Raw genomic sequence first — 24896 nt, 5'->3', positions numbered from 1 at the left:
AGTCTGAGCTGAAACATGGGACAGTATTCAAACATTCATATGGAGAGAAAGGATGTGAAAATATGCCATTAATCACTCTTACAACAATTTCATGTTGATCTATTGAATTAAACAGGAAATTTTAAATTAATTCCTCCTGTCTTTTTGTTTGTATGGTTTTTGTGCCTGGGTCTCATTATACAGCCGTGATGGCTATTCTTGAGTCTAGAGCCTTGAGTACATCTGGAATTAACAAAAAGCCAAACAGCTGGGTACCTCTATGAGGAATTATTTTAAAATGAAATCAGTGGAAGTAGGAAGATTCACTTTCAACTCAAATCTTCTGAGATAGGAAGCTAAAACTTTAATCCAGATCTTTTGAAGTGGGAAGATACACATTTAATCTGGGCCATAGTTTAAACATGACCTGGTGGAAGTCTGCAAAAAGGCCATGGATGAAGAACACTTTTGCTCTTTGTCTGCTTGCTTTTTGCTTTGCAAGACCATTCCTTCATGGGCATCAGAACCTGAAAGAATAAAAAATGCAGCTAAGAAGTCAGAAGTTTAAAAAAGCCCTAAATACCTCAAATTCCAGACCCTGTCCTCTACCTGTAGGTAAAAGGTCACATTTCTTGAGCCTGCTCTCCCAGGAACTAGATAAAAGGACTTAAGATAAGGCCCTTGAGAACAATCTTGAGAAGCAGGAATCTTCTCCCAGGAACTGATGGACCATAAAGTAAACAATCTTGAGAAACAGGAAGCTCCTCCTTGTGATTTTTCACTGGTATTCTTGACATTTTCCAATGATGCCCTCCCTACCCGCTGGGGTTGAGGTTTCTTCCTTTAAATTCCCCTGTCTTAGTTACTGGGGGTCGAACTCCACTGCCCCTGTGTGGGATATGAGTCTCGACCCCAGTGCACTGGTTCCTATCAATAAACCTCATGTTTATTACAGCAAGGACGGTCTCACGTGAGTTCTTGGGGGGTCGCATCATTCCGAGATTTGAGTGAGGGTCTCCCCACTCTGGGGGTCTTTCAAACCTATGTGTTCTGGAATATACTGAAGACTAGCTGAGGCATCCAGTCTTATGGACTGAACAACTACTGTATTTTTGGACTTTCTTTTGGAAGATAGCCATTGTTGAACTAGCTGGACCACAGCCTGTTAGATATTCTTATAAATCATATATAAAAATATGTATATATATATACATATACATAAAAATCATGTATATACACATATATGTATACATGTACATTCTTATAATCATATATATGTATACATGTGTATATATGGAATTTAAATACAGACATTCTATTGATTCTGTTCCTCTAGGGTAGTGGTTTTCAACCTGTGGGTCACGATCCCCCAAAGAAGTCACATATCAGATATCCTGCATATCAGATATTTATATTATGATTCATAACAACAAAATTACAGTTATGAAGTAGCAACTGTACTGAAGGATCAAAGTGTTAGGAAGGCTGAGAATCACTACTCTAAAGAACCCTAACTAATACAATAGTCCAGACTGGTCCTTAACTTACAGCCTCAGCCTCCTGAGTGCTATACTTACAGACATGAGTCAATATGTCCACCTGTTATTATATTTTATTGTGGCTACTGGAAAAAATTAAATGATGCATGCTCACTGTGTGGTTTTATTAGGTGTTCCTAAGACGGTACAAATGACTGTAGAAGAAGAGATGGAAATCAAACAGGGAATGTCAGGCTCCAGTGGTGGTGAAAGAGCCCCAGAGCGGGGAAACCCTCACTCAAGTCTTGGGATGACATGACCTCCCCCTCCCCAAGAACTCACGTAACACTATCCTTGCTGTAAAAAAACATGAGGTTTATTGATAGGAACCAGTGCACTGAGGTCGAGACTCATATCCCACGCGCCAGAGGAGTTCGACGACGAGTGGCTGGGAAAAGAGGTATTTAAAGGAAGAAACCACAACCCAAGGGGGTAAGGAGGGTGTCATTGGAAAATGTCGAGAATACCAGTGAAAAATCACAAGGAGAAGCTTCCTGTTTCTCAAGATTATTCTTTAAGATTTTAATCTAACTTTATGGTCAGTTAGTTCCTGGGAGAGAGTTGCCGAACCAGCTAGTGTAATTGCAGTTCCAGGACCCAACCAGTTTCTTTTTTCTGCTCTAAACTTTTGTCTAGCGAGGCAACCTTAAAACTTCTACCTTTCAGTGGTTTTAACTGCCCACATGCTGCTCACCACTGTGCTGAGGTCTGGCATCTTGGCAGGCATGCTGGAAAAGAAACACACACCCATCAGCCATCAGAGTTCACCCATGCGATCCAGATCCAGCTTGAGCACAAGTCATGGCAGACTCAGAAAATACTGGCTTGCTATTGAGCTACATCCTAAAACAGACCAGGTGTGGGGAAATGCATGGTCACAGCAATCACTGGTGTATGGGTCACCCACCCTGGCCTATTGAGCATCGACAACTGCTAAAAACATCCACTAATTGCTACCAATTATCTGAACACCCACATTGCTTATGTAATGCTTGTTTACTGCTCAGTTGGCTTCTCTTCAACACTAATGCTATGCTCCCACCAAGCAAGTTCCAAGCTGTGGCTCTACAGTGTCCCACTGCCAGCTTTATAAGTATGGGTTTGAAGTGACTTCTCAGGCTCCAGCTGGAGACATAAGGACAGAAACTCTAGGATGAGGCCCAGCCACTCAATTGTACCAGCCCTGCAGGTGGCTCTGAGTTGACACTGATCTGGAGAGCGGTAGCCATGCAGGGGAGGCTCAGGCAGTGAAGCTGGCGAGTGGGGTGTACCTACTCTGGATGGAAAGTTGGGTGGCTAACTAGTTAGTGAAGAGTCAGGGCTGTTGTAGTCTCTACTGGGTAGCCAGGGGGTCATGCCCAAACTCTCTGAAAGTGTTGTTTTTAAGACTTTTTATTAAGGACTTCGTGTACACATGCTTCTTAGTACAAAGAAAAGAATTTCTGTCATTTATCAGTAAGACCATCAATGCTAGCAAACTCTCACCTTTCCATGCCACACATTAGACACTTCTTATCATTGCCCAAAGACACTTACTTTTAATAATTAGTAAATAGAACCTCATTTTTTAATTATCCAGTTAGTAGGTCTTTATTTTATTAGAGGTTTGTAATGTTTAAAGAAGAACTTACTTATGGCCCTATAAAGTATTATAAGGAGATGAATAATTATAATCCTATTTTGTAATTTAGATGTCTTTATCTTTTTAAAAATTTATTAATCATTTGTTTACATTTCAAATGTTATCCCCCTTCCCAGTTTCCTGTCCACAAATCCTCACCCTTTCCCCCTCCTCTTTACCTTTAAGAGGGTGCTACCCTACTCACCCACCTATTCCTGCCTCAGTCCTCTAGCAACCCCCTTCTCTGGGGCATCAAGCCTCCCCTCCCACTGATGCCCGATGAGTCAGTCCTTTGCTACATATGTAGTAGGAGCCATGGACTGGCTCTTATATACTCTTGGTTGGTGGTTTAGTCCCTGGGAACTCTGAGTAGTCAGGTTAGTTGACACTGTTGTTCTTCCTGTGGGTTTGCAATCCCCTTCAGCTCCTCAGTCCTTATCCTAACTCTTCCTTTGGGGTCCCTGGACTCAGTCCAATGATTGACTGTGAGTAACTGCATTTGTCTTAGTCAGGTACTGAAAGACCCCCAGAGCGGGGAGACCCTCACTCAAGTCTCGGGATGATGCAACCCCCCAAGAACTCACGTGAGACCGTCCTTGCTGTAATAAACATGAGGTTTATTGATAGGAACCAGTGCACTGGGGTCGAGACTCATATCCCACGCAGGGGCAGTGGAGTTCGACCCCCAGTAACTAAGACAAGGGGAATTTAAAGGAAGAAACCTCAACCCCAGTGGGTAGGGAGGGCATCATTGGAAAATGTCAAGAATACCAGTGAAAAATCACAAGGAGGAGCTTCCTGTTTCTCAAGATTGTTTACTTTATGGTCCATCAGTTCCTGGGAGAAGATTCCTGCTTCTCAAGATTGTTCTCTAAGATTTTTAATTTAACTTTATGGTCAGCTAGTACAGGTAGAGGGCAGGGTCTGGAATTTGAGGTATTTAGGGCTTTTTTAAACTTCTGACTTCTTAGGTGCATTTTTTATTCTTTCAATATTTTGACTTCTTCCTTTCCAGTTTATATCCTTTTGACCTCCTTTTGTTGTCTGATTGCTCTGGTTAGGACTTCAAGTACTATATTGAATAAGTAGGGAGAGAGTGGGCAGCCTTGTCTAATCCCTCATTTTAGTGGTATTGCTTCAAATTTCTCTACTTAGTTTGATGTTGTCTAATGGTTTGCTGTATATTGCATTTACTATGTTTAGGTTTGGGTCTTGAATTCCTGATCTTTCCAAGACTTTTAACATAAAGGGTGTTGAATTTTGTCAAATGCTTTCTCAGTATGTAATGAAATGATCATGTCTTTTTTCTTTGAGTTTGTTTGTATATCACTTTGTAATAGTGAATTACATTGATGGATTTCTATATATTGAACCATCCCCACATCCCTGGGATGAAGCTTACTTGATAGTGATGGATGACTGTTTTGATGTGTTCTTGGATTTGGTTTGTGAGAATTTTATTCAGTATTTTTGCATTGATATTCATAAGGGAAATTGGCATGAAGGTCTCTCTCTTTGTTGGGTCTTTGTGTGGCTTAGGAATAAGTGTAATTGTGGCTGCAGAGAAGGAATTAGATAGTGTTATGTCTGTTTATATTTTGTCAAATAGATTGGACAGTATTGGTATGAGGTCTTCTATGAAGGTCTGATAGAATTCTCCACTAAACCCACATGGTTCTGGGCTTTTTTGGTTGGGCGACTTTTAATAACTGCTTCTATTTCTTTAGGAGTTATGGGACCATTTAAATGGTTTGTCTTGTCTTGATTTAACTTTGGTACCTGGTATCTGTCTACAAAATTGTCTATTTTCTTGATTTTCTAGTTTTGTAGTAGAATTTGATGATTTTTTTTTAATTTCCTCAGACTCTGTTGTTATGGCTCAGTTTTCATTTCTGATTTTGTTGATTTTCTCAAAGAACCAGCTCCTGGTTATGTTGATTCTTTGTGTAGTCCTTTGTGTTTCTACTTGGTTGATTTCAGCCCTGAGTTTGATTATTTCCTACCATCTACTCCTCTTGGATGTTTTTGCTTCTTTTTGTTCTAGAGCTTTTAGGTGTGCTGTCAAGCTGCTAGTGTATGCTCTCTCCAGCTTCTTTTTGTAGGTACTCAGAGCTATGAATTTTTCCTCTTAGCAGTGCTTTCATTGTGCCCCATAAGTTTGGGTATATTGTACATTCATTTTCATTAAATTCTAAAATGTCTTAATTTCTTTATTTCTTCTTTGACCAGGTTATCATTGAGTAGAGTGTTGTTCAACTTCCATGTTTATGTGGGCTTTCTGTCATTTTTGTTGTTATTGAAGACAAGCCTTAGTCTGTGGTGATCTGATAGGATGCATGGGATTATTTCAGTCTTCTTGTATCTGTTGAAGCCTGTTTTGTGACCGATTATAGGGTCAATTTTGGTGAAGGTACCATGAAGTGCTGAAAAGAGGTATATTCTTTTGTTTTAGAATGAAAGGTTCTATAAATAATCTGTTAAATCCATTTGGTTCATAACTTCTGTTAGTTTCTCTATGTATCTATTTAGTTTCCATTGATTGAGAGTGGGGTGTTGAAATTTCCTACTATTATTGTGTGAGGTGCAATGTGTGATTGAGCTTTAGTAAGGTTTCTTTTATGAATGTAGGTGTCTTTGCATTTGGAGCATAGAAATTCAGGATTCAGAATTCATCTTGGTTGATATTTCCTTTGATGAATATGAAGTGTCCTTCCTTATCTTTTTTGATGACTTTTGGTTGAAAGTTGATTTTATTCGATATTAGAATGGCTACTCCAGATTGTTTGTTGGGACCATTTGCTTGGAAATTTGTTTTCCAGCCTTTACTCTGAAGTTGTGTCTGTCTTTGTAACTGAGGTATCTTTCTTGTATGCAGCAAAATGCTAGGTCCTCTTTACGTATCCAGTCTGTGTCTCTTTATTGGGGAATTGAATCCATTGATGTTACGATATATTGAGGAATAGCGATTGTTGCTTCCTGTTATTTTCATTGTTAGAGATGGAATTATGTTTGTGTGTCTCTCTTCTTTTGGTTTCATTGCAAGGAGATTACTTTCTTGCTTTTTCTAGGGTGTAGCTTTTCCTCCTTGTGTTGGAGTTTTCCATCTATTATCCTTTGTAGAGCTGGATTTGTAGAAAAATATTGTGTAAATTTGGTTTTGTCAAGGAATATCTTGGTTTCTCCATCTATGTTAATTGAGAGTTTTGCTGGATATAGTAGCCTGGCCTGGCATTTGTGTTCTCTTAGGGTCTGTATGACATCTGTCCAGGATCTTCTGGCTTTCATAGTCTCTGGTGAGAAGTCTCGTGTAATTCTTATAGGTCTGCGTTTATATGTTACTTGACCTTTTTCCCTTACTGCTTTTCATATTCTTTCTTTGTTTTGTGCATTTGGTGTTTTGACTATTATGTGATGGGAGCAATTTCTCTTCTGGTCCAATCTATTTGGAGTTCTGTATGATGCTTGTATGTTTATGGGCATCTCTTTCTTTAGGTTAGCGAAGCTTTCTTCAAAACTTTTTGTTGAAGATATTTACTGGCCCTTTAAGTTGGGAGTTTTCACTCTCTTCTATACCTATTATCCTTAGGTTTGATCTTCTCATTGTGTCCTGTAATTTTTGGATGTTTTGGGCTAGGAGCTTTCTGTGCTTTATATTATCTTTGATGGTTGTGTCAACGTTTTCTATGGTATTTTCTGTTTCTGAAATCCTCTCTTCAATCTTTTATATTCTGTTGGTGATGCTTGCATCTATGACTCCTGATCTCTTTGCTAGGTTTTCTATTTCCAGGGTTGTCTCCCTTTGTGCTTTCTTTATTGTTTATATTTCCATTTTAAAATCCTGAACAGTTTTGTTCAATTCCTCCACCTGTTTGGTTGTGTTTTCCTGTAATTCTTTAAGGGATTTTTGTGTTTCCTCTTTAAGGACTTCTTCTTGTTTACTTGTGTTATCCTGCATTTCTTTAAGGGAGTTATTTATTTCCTTCTTAAAGTCCTCCATCATCATCATAAAATGTGATTTTATATCTATATCTTGCTTTTCTAGTTTGGATATCCAGTATTTGCTTTGGTGGGAGAGCTGGGCTCTGATGATGCCAAATAGTCTTGGTTTCTATTGCTTAGGTTCCTGCTCTTGCCTCTTGCCATTGGGTTGTCTCTGGTGTTAAGTTTTCTTGCTGACTCTGAAAGTAGCTTGACCTTCTTGTAGGCATGTGTGTCAGCCCTCCTGTAGACCTGTTTTCTTTCAGCCAGATCTGGGAACAGAGAGTTCTGCTCTAAGGAGTGTAAGTGCTCCTGGAGACTAGCTTCCAGCCCTAGGCGGGAGCAGAAACTTGAATGGTCTTGCCCTTAACTGCTCCTTGGTCCCTGTGCCCAGGGGGCACAGATGGCACTAGGCAATTTCCTCTTTGGTTGGGAAAGTGGTCAGAGAGTACTCTCCTCTGATTTCTCAGGATTGTCCGCACTTCTAAGGGTCCAGCTCTCTCCCCCATGGGATTTAGGTGAAGGGAGTTGTGTGTCTGGTTCAGTTAAGTTCTGGCCACAGGCCCGACCCAGCAGGTTTCTGCCACTGACCTCTCCTATATTCCTATATCCAGGGGCACTATGCAGTTTCCTCTTGGGCCAGGGATGTGGGAGAGGTGGGCAGAAGTGGTGGACTGTCCTGTGGTCTCAGGGCTGTCCGAACTTCAGGGTGTTCAACTCTCTCCCCCATGGGATTTGGGTGCAGGGAGCTGTTGGTTCAGTTCTGGGCATAGCCAGAAACTGGAAGTGCCCTGTCCCAGAGGATTTCTGCCTTTGTGTGTCCTGAGTCCACGAGGCAGGTTGCTTGGAGCAGAAAAGTTGGTCTTATGTCTGCTCTCAGGTGTGTAGGGCTCCTGGTGATGACTGGCATTTAGCTCTTGGCCCAGGCAGAAACTGGATGGTCCTGCCCCTGACTGCTTGGTCCTGCCCCTGACTGCTCATAGGTCTCTGTGCCTAGGGGCCACAGATGGCACTAGGCGACTTCCTTCTGGATTGGGAACATGGGCAAAGAATAGTCTCCTCTGAGTTCTCAGGAGTGTCTGCACTTCTGAGGGTCCAGCTCTCTCCCCCACGGGATTTGGGTGCACGGAACTGTGGGACTGGTTCAGTTCTCATTTCCTCTCTCTTCTATTTCTATTATCCTTAGGTTTGGTCTTTTCACTGTGTCTTGAATTTCCTGGATATTTTGGGTTAGGAGCTTTTTTGCACTTTGTATTTTCTTTGACTTCGAGTCAATATCTTCTATGGTATCTTCTACTCCTAAGAGTCTCTCTTTTATCTCTTGTATTTTGTTGGTGATGTAACTCCTGATATGTAACTCCTGATCTCTTTCCTAGGTTTTCCATCTCCAGTGTTGCCTCTTTTTGTGATTTCATTTAGTTTTTATTTTCATTTTTAGATCCTGGATGGTTTTGTTCAATTCCTTCACCTGTTTGATTGTGTTTTCTGTATTTCTTTAAGAGCTTCTACCTGTGAAAGACCCTCAGACAGAGGAGACTCTCACTCCAGTCCTGAGTTTTGAGCTAATTTAAAACTCTATCTTTCAGTAGAGGTTCAGCCATCCCAGATGACATTGTGTTGTCCACCATGGCAGCACCCACTTATCTCTGGCCTTCATGAAGAGAACTGTTCCTGTCTGTGGACAAGGTAGCTTCGGCTTTCAGCAGGGGTCGATTGGTCAGTCGCAGAGGTCTTTCCTCCACCTATGGGCTTCTGCCAGTGCTTGACACTCGTGCTGTAGTGGTTCCAGGTCAGGATTGGGCAGCAAGGTGACCAGATTGTCCCCAACCAGTAGAGAATCTAGTCCATGGCAGCTGACCAGTGGTATCACCTTTTGGGACATTCTATTTAAAGGAAAAACATCAGCCACTATACCACAGTTTAAGTCCTGGATTGAGTGATAATTGTTAGTGCCCGGCTGGCAGGAATGGTGTGTTCCAGGCAGAACAGCACTAAGCCACACATCTTTTAGTATCAGGTACTGGTGCACTGAGACAGGTCTTAAGCCCGGCTGGCAGGAATGGTGTGTTCCAGGCAGAACAGCACTAAGCCACACATCTTTTAGTATCAGGTACTGGTGCACTGAGACAGGTCTTAAGCTCCATATACACAGTCTGCAGATGTGCATACACATGGCCTCACCCAGCCATTTCAGCCCATGCAAGCCATTTTGAAGAACAAATTTCTCATGAGCAAGGGATAGGGCCAGTCAGGGGTGACCATGAACTAGTGGGTTACCTGTCCCACGCCAAGGTCCACTGTTCTTCTGGCAGTCCATAAGTATTGTTTGTTGCCAGTAGCCCCCTGTACTCAAGGTCTTTTGCTGGACACTAGCCCATTTGGGCATAGGAGCACAGAGTGTTAAGACCCCATATTCACAAAACAACTGGGCAGGCTTCCCTTCTATCTTTGCGCATAGCCAGCACTCTAGGACGAGAGGCTTGCCTTCCGGGCCACTGGAGAGGCCCCTCTTGTTCTTCCCTGGGCAGTCCCTGACCCAGTGTCCTTTTTCTTTGCATTAAACACACCAATCTTTAGCCAGGAATTCTCTTCTGTTGCCAGGTACTGTCTTCCTAGGTTCCCTAACTACTGTGGCCAATATATGTTCCTCTCTAGTCTTTTATCTCTCTTTAGCTCTCTAGCTTCCTCTTCTTTTTGTCTCTTTTCTTCTCTAGCTTCCTGCTTTTTTTACCTTCTTTTCTCTTTCTCTTCTTCAGTCTCTCTGTTCAACCTTACCTTCTCTGCAACTTATACTAACTCTCTCAGCAACTTAGCTTAACCCCTCAAGTTTCTTTATAGCTTTTCCTTACCTTAGCCAAATTGGTGGGGCATTTTTAAGCCCCCCAGGGACCCACCAATGGAGTCTGGCGGTAGACCTGGCGCTCCCTACCTTCATGCGTATTGAAGCCAACAGGTAGAAAGAAGTGAGGGCCTTCCATCCATGTCTGGAACATTTTTTCTGGCCTCTAGTAGGATTCTGTATTTCCTGTAACAGCTGCTAACAAGCATTTCAAGTGGGATGGTGAGAAAACAAGAAGAGAGTCCAGAAAATAGAGGTCTGCTGAAGAGAATGAATAGCATTCAGTCACACAGCTAAACCAGGAGGCTTTCTTGGGACAAAAAGGCCTTGTGTCTGTGAAACAGAAAGGTGAGGAGAGGGGCAGCCTATCTGTTACCGGCTGTCTCTCTGGACTTAGATTTTCCCTTAAGGAGAACCTCCCTACAGTGTCAGCTCTGTGGCTTCATCGCTCAAGAGACCCATCCTCTAAATGGCACTAGGCTTCCAGTAAGAACCAATAACAAAAGGATGGAGAGATGGTTAGAACCTGGGTGCTAGATACTAAGCAGCTGACAAAAGAATTGTAACCAGTTCACCTGAGGCTATCAGGACTTTTTTTGTTGCCATTTTTGAGGCAGGAGTCAAAGTTGAATTGGGCTTCCTGCCTCTTACATCTAATAAAGAGATTGTTAATACTGTAGTACCAACCTTTAATAAAACTATAGTTCTCTCTGTGCCCCTGAATACCAAGACTGCAGTAGTAGCCCTTCACCAAGCTGTCTCACTGGGTTAAAAGCCTATGGAAAAGAAAACATTAATCTTGACCTTGGCCACAGCCAAAGCCTGAATTCTGAATTCTGACTGGCAAAACAAAGTTCTTTGCAGTTTGCTGTAGATTCTTTTTGAAAATATTTTAGGGGTTTCTCTGTCCGCGTCACCCCTCCCCCAACCTGGGGCATTTTGACCACAAGAGCAGGAACTGGGTGCTGTGGGAATAGGATCAGAGACACTCTCCGTGTCACTAATGACTAACGGGGAAGGTGCCTTAATGTTGGAGACCAACTCCTCTTTCCAGGGGCCATCCCTGGCATTAGTCTTCTTTCTCCTGTTGGTTTTTCTTGGGGCAGCAGAGGGGGAAAAGTGTCGGCGGAGGGTAAGACTTTGTCTTACGAGATATTTAGGGTTGCTGTATAATAATAAGTTTACTTATCTACGTCTAAGTTACTATGTTACTGTAGCTGATTTACTTATCTATGTCTAAGTCACTAGGCTCTGCTATTGTAACTGACTTGCCTTCTGTGTTCCTCTGAGGCCAGAAACTACAGTCTCTGGCACTTAGCACCTCATTTTCAAACAGCAGGAGATAAAGTAGAGGATTACTTGTTGGAGTCTTTTCTCTTTTGTCCCTATGTCTCTTGTTTATCAGGCCAGGGGGAAGTTTGGAGCAATAAACTTATTGAACCAAGAGAAGCGAATAGCGCTTGTAGAAGGAAAAGCTTCTTCTACATAGCCAAATATGTATAAACATATATACTTTTACACACAGATTTAATAAATGCGCATTTATATACTTTTACTCAAAATTAGTTGGACCGAGCTTATATACATTATCACAATTATATTTTTATATACACACATGTATACATTTTTACACATCTATACTTACATATGCATATGGAGTAAAAATTCAAGCATCGGGGCAGAAAGAACTCATTCATTCTGGATGAAAGATGAGCTCCAATCTTTATTACATAGAGAAAGAAATTGTTTTTACCCTTTTAATGCGAAGTGCATTAAACCCAAGTTTGTAAGAGAAAAAGGTTTGTTCCTTTTAATAAGACTAAGCCTGCGTTGCTATTAAGAAATGACTTGTTCTGTCCCGTAGTAAGGAAAAAACTGCCTGCTCTTTGCTCTCTCCAGCTTCTTCATTTTTCCTCTGCATTCTGCACACTGCTCTCTTATGTTACCTATAGTCTCTAAGTTATTTCTCTTTGCATTTCTTTTCAGCATTTAAAACAGAAATCTTTCCTAAAATGAATCTCTTACAGCATTGTTTAATAAGGGTGGACCAGTCGCAGATTATATAATAATCCGAGACTGGCCATCTCAGGATGATCACCTGCTAGTTATTAGCTTGTCCTGTTATGGCTCCTGACATCCTCTCTTGGAATAGGGCCAGTGGATAAGGGGGAGCGAGGCAGGCTCCCTCAAAGAAAGTTCTCTTAATGAACGCTCTTCTTCTGTGAGCAAATGTTGAGGGTCTGGCCACTGAAGGCAGTGACTGGAATTGTATTTCAGGGCCAAAGGACTCATGATAGACTTTAAAACAATCACTAACTGTGCTATCTTTTTGCTGTCAAAACGTCAGCCACGGCCAGTGGCCCCTTTGCCTTGAAACTCCTCTCCCGCTGGCTCAGGCCACTGCCCATGCACAGCCTGCAGCTTCCTTGCTAGCAGGCCTGCGCACCTGACCCCCTTCCTCTACAAAAGGGGTGATTAAGTTTCCAGTTAAGAGATCAGAGGAAGAAAAAGGCCAGTACTGAAGGGGCTGCATCCCCTCACCCGGACCCCGGGGAGGTCCATCAGCCCGCAAGGGAAAAACAGGAATCGGACCAGTAGAGGAGTCAGGGGTGAGTGCTCACTGGCTAAACGTCCCCTGGGCAGGACCAGAAGCATCTGCAGCCAGAGGGGCAGAAGATTCAGGAGGTTGGGTAGGTGAGAGGGTAGGGGAATAAGGAGGAGAATCCAGGTGGAGCAAATCCTCCTGAGCATCAGGATAGACTTTTGGAGGAGCCTGTCCGGAGGGCTCCCCCTTGGAAGTTTGGACCACCAGAATCTGTGGGTCTGGTCAACTAGCCCACGATTTTCCCCAAGGAGGCGGTTCTTGAGTTAAATCCTCCCGATCCTGCCGATCAGGATATCCATGCAGCCCCGACTGAAAAACAACTTTCTTAACACTCTTTATAATTTTCATATTAGAAGATCCCTGAGGGGGCTAGTCGACTTGAAAATTTGGCCACTCAGAGGCTCAGATGGTCTGCCTTGGTCCCTTTTTTTTTTTTTTTTTTTTTTTTTTTTTTTTTTTTTTACCTCCACCGACAGTTTGTGTACTCTCACCCTCACCTCTCCCCAGTGGTCTAGGGTGAGACTGGTTGGGGGGAGTAACCTTCTGACCCATTGTTCCAAAATACCCAAGGACAGGACAAAGACAAACAGATAAGAGACACAAAGATCCATAAGACACTGGCCGTTCCTACTTCTTAACAAACTCGACAGAGAAAAAGTCCTAGAAGGCAGATGCCCGAAGGAAGCGGCGGGCAACAGAAACAACTGATCAGGTTTGCACCCAACAAACCTTACTCTGGAGGCTACCATGCGTCCCTGGTCCTCCCCAGACCCTGGGGTGTCCCCCAGGTCAGCAGCCTGAGATCCCCTAGTATGTCTACTGATCTCAGTCCAAACGCTCTTACGAGCGCCTGAACAGCTGCTACAGAACTGAGTCCTGAGTCCGGACACACAGACAGAAAAACAGAACAGCTGCTGTTACAGAATGCAGTCAGAGCCCTCTCACGAGTGCTCAAATGGGTGCTACAGAATGTAGCCTGAGAGCTCACACAAGTGCTCAAACAGCTACTACAGAATGCAGCTTAAAGAACCAGGCCAAACACTCCCACGAGTGACCTGTGTCCCACGAGTGTCCCACGAGAGAACTAGGACACATAAACAAAAAGACAGAACAGTTAAAGGCTCCACCTTACCTCCAAGAGCAGTCTCAGTGTTGAGGGGTGGTCATAAATCTCGGACGAGCCCCCAAATGAAAGACCCTCAGACAGAGGAGACTCTCGCTCCAGTCCTGAGGACACTCATCACCCCACCAACACACGGGACTCAGTCTTGATGTAAAAACAAGAGGTTTACTTTGGGATACCAATGTAGTGGGACTCGACATGGTCCTCACGCAGGAGGGATGTGAAGAGTCTCGAACAACAGAAGTGTACAGCTTAAATAGTCATTTAAAATTACACAGTTTCATTAGCTCAGCTATTTCGGTGCCAAGGATAACTAGGCAGATGTTTCTCATCCTGGAATTCCTGGGATAAGGCCGTAATCACATCAATGCAGCTATTTCAGTACCAAGGACGTCTGACTTGATATATGTTTTCTTATCCTGGGGTTCCCAGGACAAGGACCAAGGATATCTGTCTTGGCAGGTGTTTCTCTTCTGGAGTTACTAGGACAAAGCTATAGCTATGTCAGCACAGCTGCATTCAGTACCAAGGACATCTCACTTCTATAGTGGTCAGTTAGCTTCCCGGAGATGTTTCCTGTCTTGTAATTGCCCTGGAGTAAATATGTTCTATACCATCTGTTCTTATGGTCCGGCAGCTTCCTAGAGAGTGGGTGGGAATGTGCTTTCTGTACTTCCTTGTCTATTGTCTAACATCTAGGGGCTAAGCAAGGGCCAGCTTAAAAGATTCTCATTCTTAAGAAATGGCTGCACTAATATCAAATGGGGATCTTTCACCTGTTTATCTGTGTTTTGTATTTCTTTAAGGGAGTTACTTATGCCTTCCTTAAGGTCCTCTATCAGCATCATGAGATGTTATTTTAGGTTGGAATCTTGCTTTTCAGATGTGTTAAGGTATCCAGGGCTTGTTGTTGGAGAACTGGGTTCTGATGGTTTCAAGTGGCATTAGTTTCTGTTACTTATGTTCTTGTGCTTGCCCCTCTCCCTCTGGTTATTTCAGGTGTTAACTGGTTTCCCTGTCTTTGACTGGATCCTCTCCCTCCTGTGAACCTGTGAGGTTGTGATGAACCTCCTTGAGTCAGGCTGTCTCTGTGAGTGTAGTTGTGATGGACCTCCTTGAGTCAGGCTGTCTCTGTGAGTGTAGTTGTGATGGACCTCCTTGAGTCAGGCTGTCTCTGGGTGTGGCAATGGTGGTGATGGTGGTAGTGCTGGAGCACCTGATTTGCTCCCATGCATAGTTGTGTCCAAAAGGATGATGTGTCTCCAGCAGGGCAGATAGGTCCTGTGTCCACTGGGCCTTGTTAGGGTTCTAGTTAGGCCAGGTATTGGGGCAGGGGTGTCTCTCCTGTGAACCTAGTTGTGATAGACCTCCTGGAAGTCAAGCTGTCTCTGAGTGTGGGAGGGGGTCTGGAGTGCTGGCTCTGTCCCAGGCCAAGTTTTGGTCTGGAAGGAAGATTTCTAATCTCATTCTTATTATAGACTAATTTTAGGTTTTTTTTAAAAAAAGACACACATACACAGACATGCATCATATGTGAGAATCGTGTTAATGTGAGGAGGTCCTTACAGGTGTCAGAGAGTGAATCAAACCCCACAAGGAGGGGTTGGGGATTTGACTCAGTGGTAGAGCACTTGCTTGCCTAGGAGGCGCAAGGTCCTGGGTTTGGTCCCCAGCCCCGAAAAAAAGAAAAAAAAAGAGATAAGCATGAAAGCCTTATGCAGATTGACTTCTTCAGCATGGATCAGTCTTCAGGTGTCTAATACTAGGCAGTTTGTTGTCAGCATATTTAAAACACAGTACCATTTGGGAAAAGGTTTCCAGGCAACAATCAATTTAATCAGTCCAATTCCAGGTGTACAATGAAGCTTAAGGTGTGACTACACAGACTATATTTTAAATGACTATTTATTTATTTATTTATTTATTTATTTATTTATTTATTTATTTATTTATTTATGTGAGTACACTGTTGCTCTCCTCAGACACACCAGAAGAGGGCATCAGATCCCATTACAGATGGTTGTGAGGCACCATGTGGTTGCTGGGATTTGAACTCAGGACCTCTGGAAGAGCAGCCAGTAGCCTTAACCTCTGAGCCATCTTGCCAGCCCCCATAGAAACTTTTTACAAAGTACCTGTGACTATGAGAGTGAGTTCTATAGCTAAAAGGCCTAGAATCTAGTGTGGTTTCTGACCGATAGCATAGAGGTCAGTAGGCCATAAAGTTCTTGTATCATCTTTCCTAAGGATGGTTAACTGTCTAGAGAGTCTGGAATAATGAATCATTCTGGGTCTGCCTCTGTAGCAAAAGGTGGTGAAGCCTGCCTCTACAGATAGCAAAAAAGTTCCCAGGTCATTAGCAAAATCCATTCTCAGCTTTCTAGATAGAATACAGTTTTTTTTTTAAATTAAAATGTTATCTCCCCCACTGAGGAGATACTCTTATATGAATAACATTCCAGGTTATCTTAGTGTTTCTCTGTGAGCCCCAACATCCATTGAAGTCAGAAGAAAAAGTCAGATCCCCTGGAACTAGAGTTATTGGTGACTGTGAACCAACATTTAGGTTCTGGGAACCTAACCCAGGTTCTCTGCCCTTGCCTACTAAGCCATTTCCCTAGACCCAGACTTTTTAAAATTATTATTATTTTTTAATTTTATACATGAGTCTAGTATTTCTATTGTTTCTACCATTCACTCTCTCCATCTAACTCCTCTGTGTTCCTACTTCCAATCTTTTTAACTATTATTGTTATAATCACACATGCAGAAGAAGGGATGAAAAGATTATAAGAGCCACACCCTCTCTGCCCCCACATCCTACTGAGAGCACTTGGTGTTTCTTTTATGTACATGATTAGGGTTGTCCACTTGGGATAAGATAGTCTTGATCAGAGTTTGGCCTTGGAGCTGAAAGTTTCCCTCTCAGCTGTTGATTGCCCGTGGCTCTTCATCTAGGGGTAGGGTGTTTTGAAATTTCCCCTATCTACATTGGCATGTCAATTGGTGGTGCCATTATGCAGGTCTTGTCTAGGCATCCATAGTTCTGAGATTTCATGGGTATGGCTTCCCTATCATGTCTAGCTAGAAAGTGCTATCTAGCAGCAGGGTGTCCTGGTCTTCTGGTTCTTATAATCTTTCAACTCTTCTTTTGCAATGTTCCTTAGGTATAGGTTGCATTGTTGATATACATCACTTGGTGCTGGGCACTTCTTGCTCCCTTATCCTCTGTATTTGACCATTTGTGGACTTCTGTAGTAGCCTCTGTGCTGATAACAGAAGCTTCTCTGATGAGGAGTGACAGCTGCACTTATGGGTATAAGCATCAGTATTCAGAATTGAAGCCAGAAATATTGATTTAGGAAAGTAACAGTAGTAGGTTCTCTTCTAGGGCCTACAACCTCTCCAGCCATAGGTCACTGGCTAAGGTTTACAGTATCATACATGAATTCTTTCCAATTCAGCTGGCTATAAATCCAATTAGATAGCTATTAAGAGATATTTCTTTTTCTTTTCTTTCCTTTTTTTCTTTTCTTTTCTTTCTCTTCCTTCCTTCCTTTCTTCTCTTCTCTTTCTTTCTTTCTTTCTTTCTTTCTTTCTTTCTTTCTTTCTTTCTTTTTTTTTTGAGACAACGTTTCTCTGTGTAGTCCTGGCTGTCTTGAAGTCACAGAAGAATGGATCCATTTGCCTCTGTCTCCCAAGTGTTGGGGTTAAAGGCATACGGCACCACTGCTAGGTTGAGATGACTCTTAGATAGCCCTGGTGGTCTTTAATTCTCTATGAAGCTAAGGAAGACCTTGAGTTCTGGATTCTCCTGCTTCTAATTTGAGAGTGTTGGAATTAAAGGTGTGAGGCACCAGATATTGTAGTGTGGTGCTGGGGATCAAACCCAGCATTTTGTATAAGCTGTGGAGGCATTTTACCAACTGAGTTTCACCCATAGCCTCTGCAGACTTATTGGTTCAGGTTTGGACCCAGTGAATTCCCTGAGTGGTTTCTGAGGTTCTGCTTTGCCTTTCACCTTACAGTAGAGCTTGGGAGGTTGGCTTATCCTTGTTTATATGGTTCATGCATTGGGTCCTGGCATCCACTCATAGAATCTTTATATCTCCCAGAGTGCATTCTGCTTTTTGTTTTAATGTTGTTTTTTTCTTTTGCACTAAATCTCTAACCTTTTTCATCATACCTCCTTGCTATGTTGCATCCTATGACTTGTGTCTTCATCCACTTAAACCTAATGGATGTTTGTGGACAATGTAGGTCTGGGGTGTGAAAGGATCCACCCAAAGTCCCAGCATCATGAAGTGTAGTTTCTGTTTCCTGGGTCTTTGAAGAAGTGTTGGGGTGGGGGACTTCAGGGAAATGTCTTTTAAAGTACCTGAGGTAGGTTGAATAATCTTCAGACAGGTGCCACAGCCTCTCCCACAGCACTCTGCCAGTTGGGGCAAAGATTGTCTTACAAGCAACAGAACTGCCCAGGATGAGGCCAGCTAAGAATTTGAAACCAAGGATCCCCTGGTTCTCCCCACTCCCCGATTTTCCTGCCTAGTTGTACTTACTCATTCTAATGATCTCCTTTCAAGGCCTGAATTTGGGGCTTGATGTCATCACACTAAGACTTTGTCTCTTTCTGGGGAATCTCCATTCAGTGCTAAAACCTGGGTCTTGGGAAGGGAAGACAATGCCCTTCCCATTTCCTCAGTGGTAGCTCTGATTGAGGCAGGGCTTACATAGTGGAGGAAGCTGGGCCCCAGGTCTCTCCCCTACTCCCTCTGGGCAGGGATTGGCTTTGGTGACAGAAGGATAGAGCCAAGAAGCTGGGATGGGAACACTGGAGTGGGAACACTGTAGCTAAGAGTAGTGGGATGTTCCAGGTCTGAGGGGACACAGTAGGCCCTGAAGCAAGTGGGACTGACTACAGTTGAATCTATTTTTCCTGGGGCATGGACAATGGGGGAGAGTTCATTTATAACTAATAAGAGAATCTAGAGACTGTGGAACTTCTTCCTAAATGTGCTCCTCCCTGAGGTGGCCTTCTACAGCTCAGTGATGATAATGAAGTCACCTCAATTTTCACTGTTGGAGTATGTCTATGAGGGAAATTCCTTCTCTCATTACAGTGACCCAATGACCCCAACACACACACACACACACACACACACACACACACACACACACACACACACACACACACACAGAGAGAGAGAGAGAGAGAGAGAGAGAGAGAGAGAGAGAGAGAGAGAGAGAAATTCCTTACAGTCTGAATGACTGGTATCTGGATTACACAGCACAAGCTCCAGTGGTTGAGGTCTCAGTGAAGCCCTAACTGAACCTACTTCCCAGCATGAGGGGAAAAGTGTAACGATTTGTGAATATTTGCTTGAATGTGATACAGTCACCTCCATCTTCTGCAGAAGTAACTATTCCCTTCAGCCTCAGTATGAAACACATTTAGACCACATTTCCCACATACAACGAACACAATAATGACCTTCCAGTATGTGGAGTCCAGACTGAAGTATCTGGAACTGGCCCACTACAGAATGAGCTCTTGTCCACAGTTCATCAAGGACCCTCACAGCTGCATACCACCATGTCCTCTTTGGAGGAAATGTCTGGATTACAGGCAGTGAGGCAGGGCCTTACAGAAAAATTGGTCAGGCGTAGGGTTGAAGCCCAGCCAGTCTGACTCAACAGTTGGTGCTGTACCTTCAGTGCTGTACAATCCATTCCCAGACACCCCATTCTCAGGCTGTGTCTGGTTTCTCCAATCTGTTTATTAACTCGTGAAGAAGCAAAATAATGAGTCATGTTGTGAATGTTGGATGACGATGGGCTGGAGCTCTTGTCAGCTTCCTCTCCACACACAGGCTCAGCACTCCAGAGCTCACACTCAGAGCTTTGCTCCGCCCACCCACCCAGCTCACTGTGGCTTGACCTTGTAGACCCAGTGGCTGAAGTCTTCAGATGATTTCCTGTTTTCTGCCAGTGTCTGCACAGAATACAGACTCTGTTTTCTCTGTGTTTCATTTCTGCACCATGACGCAGCTAAACCTGATTCTTCTGGGATCCACTCCAAAGAAGGGAGAGTAGCCAGAATGAGACCAAAAAAAAAGTGGTAGGTCCATTTTAAGAATGGGCAGTGTTAGTTCTTTGTGAGGGCCAGCTCCTGTGACTGCAGGGCTGAAGAACACACTTTGGAGGTACAACAAGGTGAAGATGCTTGTGTATATAGGACAACTTGGGTTTTAATTGCAAAAATACAAGGCTCCTTATGTCTTTGTCTCTATAAAATTAGGAAAATGAAAATTAACAATACAGTCTATACTAGAGGAAGGGCTTGTTCAAGGAAGATGGATGTGCATCTGGAGGCTTGGAGGTCAGGGTTGTTTTGTTAACCTGGCTAGAAACATCAAGTGGACAGGAGGTAAAGAAGTGGGCTAATGACTAACTGCTCCTCTGGTGACCTCTGGGCTCAGAGCTTTCATTCTTTCAAACTCTCTGATGTAAATTGTCAAAGCAAGTGGCAGAGGGGAAAAAAAAGCAGCAATGGAAGCTGCAGTTGCTGCAGTTTCTGGCCCTTAAAACTGTCTGTCTAACTCCCATTCCTAACTCCTGACTACTGGAGAAAAACTGACACGACTCTCACTTGGGTGTTCCTGTTCCGGTGGAAAAGCAAGAGCCCCCAGGCCTCTTCACTGATGTACATTTCTACCACTTTCCTCCTCTGCAGAAGCTGCTCCTGGCCCTTTTGCTGCCTCTTCAACCTTCTTTTTTACTCTGCCTCACCTTATCTGTGGTGGTTTGAATATACTTGGCTAATGGGAAGTTGTACTATTCGACATTGCCGCCTTGTTGGAGGAAGTGCTTCACTGTGGGGGAGGGTTTTGAGGTCTTATGCTTAAACTCTGCCCAGTGTGGAACAGAGACACTGGAAGACATCCTGGTTGCCTTGGGATCAAGATTTAGAACTCTCAGTTCTTCCAGCACCATGTCTGCCTGCACAGTTATACCTCCTGCCATGATGATAATGGACTGAACCTCAGAAACTGTAAGCCAGCCCCAATTAAATGTTGTTCCCTATAGGAGTGGCCTTAGTCATGGTGTCTCTTCACAGCGGAAATCCTAACTAAGAAACCATCTTTTCTTGCAATTTCCCTAGCACTCATGTTTCAAGGATTCCTGGCCTAGACTTCTCTTTTATAAACCAGCCCACATTTCTAAGTTGACTTTCCCTCTCTACCTTAATGTCTAACAGCCTCTTTTTAAAACTTTTATCCTTGTCTTATAAATTACATCCTGTTCATAGCTTCCCCTCCCTCCACTCCTCCTGGTCCCTTCCCCCACATCTCCTATATGCCAGATCAACTCTTCCCTCCCTCTCACCAAAAAGAAGCACTGAACATGCCCTAATAAGATAAAAGAAGACTGGCTAAAAACCCTTATATCATGGCTGGACATGGCAACCCTCACTCCCATTGTTGGGAGTCTTACCTAACAGCTTCCTTAACCTACTAGATCTAAACCCTCTCAAAGAAGTCTCTCACATCTCCATCCTTAGTTGATGCCCATGGACCACTGAGCTGCCTGGATGCCCCTCCTCTGACATCCACCTCACCAATCAGCACATCTGTGGAGTTTGAAATATGTTCATGATCAGCTTGTTTCAGCACCTCCATTACTACTGTCCTCTGCATTGTAAAGTCCTCACAGCCTTCCATGTACTGCTCAGGCAACAGCCCTGGCTAGTCTGACCTCTTTCAGCTACAATCCACATGTTCAGCTACTGCCTCATGTTCTCTTTATACTGCCATCTTCTAACTTATTTTTTGTTACTGTTGTTCTTGAGACAGAATCTTGTATGTTGCCTAGGCTGGCCTTGAACTCAAAACTCTCCTGTCTCCACCTCCTGAATGCTGAATCTGACTTAATTTGTAATATATTTATTTTGCTTATTTTATTGCTTGTCTCACTCTAAAGAACACAACCTCCATGATTACAAGAATATTTTTTTTCTGTCGTATTTATTAAGTATCCCAAATATCTAGGGAAGGTTTTAGGAAGAGAATGGGAACTTTTCAGATTTTTATCAAATGAATGAACATTACACAAAACCCTTGAATTTAAATCCTGATGAGACATAACCATCGCAGGATTCCCACCAGTATTACATTACTACCACCCTGCTGACCCTTTCCAGACATTCAAAATCATCTCTGCTTCTCAAAAACCCAGCATAACCACTCCAGACCAATACTGATAACCTGTAGGTCAAGAGCCACACACACAGAGAGAAGACAAGTCAACCTCCCTGGAGCCTCCTAGGTACTGGTCATGACTCCCTTGACTCACAGTCATGGAATGCCCTCAATTTTCAGTCACTGTACTGCATTCTAAACATTCTTTTCTGGTTGTTTTTGTTTCTCACATTGATGTCTAGTTTTCAAACTGCTTGAGTTTAATCTTGGACTCCATCACAATCTTCTTATTGCCTTTGAGCCTGAGGTTCTTCCTTTACTAAGTAAAGACTGTGGCAAAGTTGACAGCTGATATACACAGCACATGGAATAGAGAAAGGCCCTGAAAAAATGTCCACCATCATTATTAGCAGTTTATATTCATTACCAATATGAAGCACATTGTCCTTTCATTCTCAGTGTCTCACTAGTGTGTTTAGTTTTGTGACATTGCAATATGCTATTGTCATCTACAAAGTTCACATTTGAAAACAAGTGAGTTACCAAGAAAAGTGAAAAAATTCCAGACAATGGTGACACACCTCTCTAGTCCCAGCACTTGTGAGGTGGGTGGATCTCTGAGTTTGAGGCCAGCCTGACTTACAGAGTGAGTTCCAGGGCAATCAGGGCTACACAAAGAAACCCTGTATTAGGGCTGAAGAGGTGGCTCAGCAGTTAAGAGTACCCATCATCTGCTCTTTCAGAGGTCTTGAGTTCAATTCCTAGCAACCACATGGTGACTCACAACCATCTGTAATGGGATCTGATGCCCTCTTCTGGCACACAAGTATGCATACAGATAGAACACTCATACATAAAATAAATAAATCTAAAAAAAACAAACAAACAGAAGAACAAAAAGAAGGAAAAAAGGAAAAAAAAGAAAGAAAAAAGAAAAAGCAACCCTGTTTCAACCCTACCCCCTAAATGTGGAAAAAAATTCCTTATGTTTTAAGGTTATGAACTTTGTGTTGAGCCGCTGACTTAGCTATCCTGGAGTACATGCAACTGATAGACTGTGGATTGTACACACCAGGTAGGAACTTGTTTAGGCAGAGTTTATTGCACAGACAAATGTGTGGAGAGATGAATGAACAGAGAGCCATCTTGCTGCAGAATCGTATCCTATCATTTCCATTCAGAAAATACACAGCATGTAACATCATTTCCATTCAGAAAATACTCAGCATGTAACACAGTAGAGGAAATGGAGTTTGTGGGTGCACAGGGCAATTTCTGCTTTTATTTCTCAGAAAATATTTTGGGAAAAAATTTAAAAGAGGACAATCCTCCACTAGATAGCACTGAGAGCTGTGGTGAATAGACCATGGAAAGGTAAGAGGTCAGTTATTTATTGTCTCTGTCTCTCCCATCACTTGCCTTTTATAAAGATATGAATCACAGTGGGTTGTTTGTGTGTGCGTGTGTGTGTGTTGAGGGGTCAATCAGTTAAAAGTGTGTGATAATTATATTAGTTGCAATGGGTTTTAAAAAATGACTGCAGCATAGTCCTCCAGAGGATCAGGGATGGTAAAGTACAAACCTCTGAGTGTTTTTTGGACTAAGCCAAACAAAACAGAAGCCCAGAATTACATCGGGCAAGCATGAAGACAGATGCTGTCTGTGATGAGTGACTTGATTCATCACATCCAACTTCTCCTTCCAGTCTCTGCTGGCTTCATACATTTGGAGAGGGTTGATGGGCAAGAGGTGGGGGAAGGAAGCTGGTGGAATGTGCTGTCTTAACCTCCAAGTCTCCTAGGAAATATAACTTGTCTGAACTTTCTTATATAGCTTTAGAGAAATACCTTGTATATGACTAATCAAGTTCTAGTAATAGAAACAGGAATTTCTTTAGACTACCCTGGGTCGCAGCAAGAGGGACCAAGTAAGAGAAGCTTTGGTTAAGGCACGCATGTACAAAACACACACACACACACACACACACACACACACACACACAGAGAGAGAGAGAGAGAGAGAGAGAGAGAGAGAGACAGAAAGAGACAGAGAGAGACACAGAGACAGAGACAGAGGAGACATATGGATACCTTGTCATAAAGCTAAGTACTCATCCCCATGTTGAGCCCTCAGGCTCATATGGGAGATACTTGTCGGTCAAACTCGGCTTGTGGCTTTAAATTGAATGAGCACTTTCCAGGTACCCTGAATATTGCACTTTGCAAGAATTGATTACTCATTGGTAAGATCTTAGCCCTAGTACATAAAGAGAACCAAGGCTCACAAAAAGGTTTTAAAAGTTGCCCAGGCTTAGCCAGGCATGGTAGTGCATTTCTTTAATCTCAGTACTCAGGAGGGAGAGGCAGGCAGATCTCTGTGGTTTTGAAGCCAGACTAATCTACAAAGTGAGTTTCATAGCAGCCAGATCTGTCTTGAAGAACAAGACAAAACAAATAAAATAATGAATAAATAAATAAATAAAAGCTGCCATAGATTTGGTTTTACTCATGCATGCAAACACACACACACACACACACACACACACACACACACACACACACACACACACACACACAACCACTACCACCACCACCAAATATAAAAAAATTATAATTAATATAATTATTACACACTTTTAACTGATTGACTGCTCAACACACACAGAAACCCATTATGAACAATACCTTTATAAAAGGCAAGTGATTGAGAGGGAAAAATGGAGTCCATGAAATAACCAAACTCTTGCCTTTCGGCGTTAAAAACCGAAAGCTACTTTGTCTCACCTCCATGAGGAGTGAGAGCAGCACTAGCCAAGCACCTGTTTGCTTACCTTGTGTACACTTCACAAACTCAGCTTCCAAGTTCTCAAAGTGGAAGTGTGCTCACCAGGCAAGCATGGGGACTGGCAGTCAGATCACTAGCGGCCACACAGAAGCTGCATGGGTGTAGCAGCCTTCCTGTAATTGCAGGAGGAAGGAAGACAGAAACAGGAATCCCCAGAACAAACTGGTTAAC

General features: G+C 42.9%; 1 protein-coding gene and 1 long non-coding RNA gene across 3 annotated transcripts in view; one reads left to right on the top strand and one right to left on the bottom strand.

Moving 5' to 3' along the window:
• Positions 1–24896, top strand: part of Dnajb6 (DnaJ heat shock protein family (Hsp40) member B6) — a 221972-nt gene that overhangs the window by 113814 nt on the left and 83262 nt on the right. The gene's annotated exons all lie outside the window — the stretch shown is intronic.
• Positions 321–24896, bottom strand: LOC120102202 (uncharacterized). The gene is made up of 3 exons (XR_005503371.2): positions 24712–24896; positions 2177–2245; positions 321–506 (listed from the first exon to the last, which is right to left on the bottom strand). It is a non-coding gene; the product is annotated as an uncharacterized LOC120102202 (long non-coding RNA).

The sequence above is a fragment of the Rattus norvegicus genome, chromosome 4 (genome assembly GCF_036323735.1).
Source record: "Rattus norvegicus strain BN/NHsdMcwi chromosome 4, GRCr8, whole genome shotgun sequence".
Classification (NCBI taxonomy): Eukaryota; Metazoa; Chordata; class Mammalia; order Rodentia; family Muridae; genus Rattus; species Rattus norvegicus.
This window is presented reverse-complemented; position numbering and strand designations above follow the sequence as displayed.